Source organism: Apium graveolens, chromosome 4 (assembly GCF_009905375.1).
Source record: "Apium graveolens cultivar Ventura chromosome 4, ASM990537v1, whole genome shotgun sequence".
NCBI classification, from domain to species: domain Eukaryota; kingdom Viridiplantae; phylum Streptophyta; class Magnoliopsida; order Apiales; family Apiaceae; genus Apium; species Apium graveolens.
In genome coordinates this window covers 279,784,186-279,786,172 of record NC_133650.1, presented here as the reverse complement: position 1 = coordinate 279,786,172, position 1,987 = coordinate 279,784,186, and the positions used below count along the sequence as shown (strand labels likewise).

The following is a 1,987-nucleotide window of genomic DNA, read 5'->3' as shown; positions in this document are numbered from 1 at the left end:
TAGCTAACATATAAGATAGCGTGTTAATCTCTATTGAAGTGATAGTGAATATAGAGGTTTAGAACTTGCCATGCTAGCATAGGTTCATGTGTTATTGTTATGCATGATTCGTAGGTAATTTTAACCATCTTACTTGCCCTATGTAATCACGATAGATAACTTGCGCATTAAACCGTTATGTTTTCAATTCTTATACACATATAAGGACTAAGAATAATTGGTGTCTATTCAGCTTCTATCTCTTTTGTGGATGTTTGGTAGTATGGTATTCGTGCAACAAAAGTTGGCGTTTATCAGTTTCGTGTTATCTGATTAGTGTCATCACCATTACATGCTAAAGTTAAGAACAAAAAGGCTATTGAATGAAGTATTTAATGAAGTTAGGATCTCATGTTTGTCATATATATATTAATTCAACCATTCTTGTTCTTTTAGTTATAATTGTTAATTTAACTCTTAGTTATAAACAATCTCAACTTGTTATTTGTCTTAGCATTGAGCGATAACCATACATTGTTGCATAGGTGCATAAATTGAACTTAACCTAAACTAATCTCTGTGGGAACGAATCTGATTTATATCTTATACTACTTGTGAACGCGTATACTTGCGTGAATTTTAGCACGTGTTTTCGCCCTAATAAGTTTTTGGAGCCGCTGCCGGGGACTCGGTGTTGTTAATTATTTAGTTTATATACTTGTCATCCGTGATCGTTAAAGTTCAGTGACTCAGAAATTTTACTTACACGGGTACTTATTTTGTTTCAGGTACTCTAGAGATCGTGTATTCGAATGCGTTCTCAATCTCGTGTCTTTGTTGAGGAAAAAGTTGAAGAAGAAGTTTTTGTTCCAATGGGAGAACCAGCAGCGAATTCGAAGGCTTTGATGGATTATTCTCAACCGAAAATTAATGACATTCAGTCTAGCATTGTCAGACCAGCCATCTCGGCTAATACTTTTGAAATCAAGCCTGGATTAATTCAATGGGTGCAGAATTCAATCCAGTTTGGGGGTTCTCCAACGGAAGATCCCAATATGCATATTAGGGATTTCATTGAGATCTGCGACACCTTCAAGTTCAACGGTGTTTTTGAAGATGCTGTGAAGCTGAGACTATTCCCATTCTCTCTGAGGGACAAGACTAAGAGTTGGTTACACTCTCTACTAGCTGGTTCGATTACTACTTGGGAAGGTCTTGCTCAAAAGTTTCTCACTAAATTCTTCCCTATGGCAAAGACAACTGCAATCAGGAATGCTCTTACTCAATTTGCGCAGCAATCAGGAGAATCTTTATATGAAGCTTGGGAGTGCTACAAGGAGATGCTTAGGAAGTGTACTCATCATGGAATGCCTGATTGGATGATCATCAATTGTTTTTATAATGGTTTGGGAGCACAGTCCAGACCCATGCTCGATGTAGCATCGGGTGGAGCCTTATGAGCTAAGATCTACGATGAAGCTTATGATCTAATTGAACTGAAGTCTGCTAATGAATATCAGTATCCAACCCAGAGATTGCCACAGAGCAAGGTAGCGGGAATTCTTGAAGTAGATACAGCTACGGCTATCACTGCTCAACTAAAGGCGTTGTCTATGAAGATCGATTCGTTGGCTAAATATGGAGTTCATCAGAGGTCGAGTGTTTGTGAGATTTGTGCAGGTTCACATGCGATGGAGCAATGTGCTATATCTAGTGAATCAGCTCAATTTGTGAGCAACTTTGAGAGATCGCAGCAACCAGTTCCAAACACTTATCATCTTGACAACTGGAATTATCCTAACTTCAGCTGGAGTAACAAGCAGAATGCAATGCAACAGTGTTATCAGCAGTTTGGAAACAAGCAATTTAATTCTCCTGGTTTTCAGCAATAATTTGCACCAAGACAACAACTCCAACTTCAACAACAAACTCAAGGTGCAGGTCAATATTCGAATAAAAAATCTGAATTGGAGGAGTTGAGGCTTATATGCAAAAACCAGGCTCTTAT

The 1,987-nt window shown here is 38.1% G+C and overlaps 1 non-coding gene across 1 annotated transcript; it reads right to left on the bottom strand.

Annotated features, from left to right (window-relative positions):
• Window positions 1-1,241: 1,241 nt before the first annotated feature.
• LOC141723171 (small nucleolar RNA R71) lies at window positions 1,242-1,348 on the bottom strand. Its single transcript, XR_012576160.1, has one exon. It is a non-coding gene; the product is annotated as a small nucleolar RNA R71 (small nucleolar RNA).
• Between the last annotated feature and the right edge of the window lie 639 nt (window positions 1,349-1,987).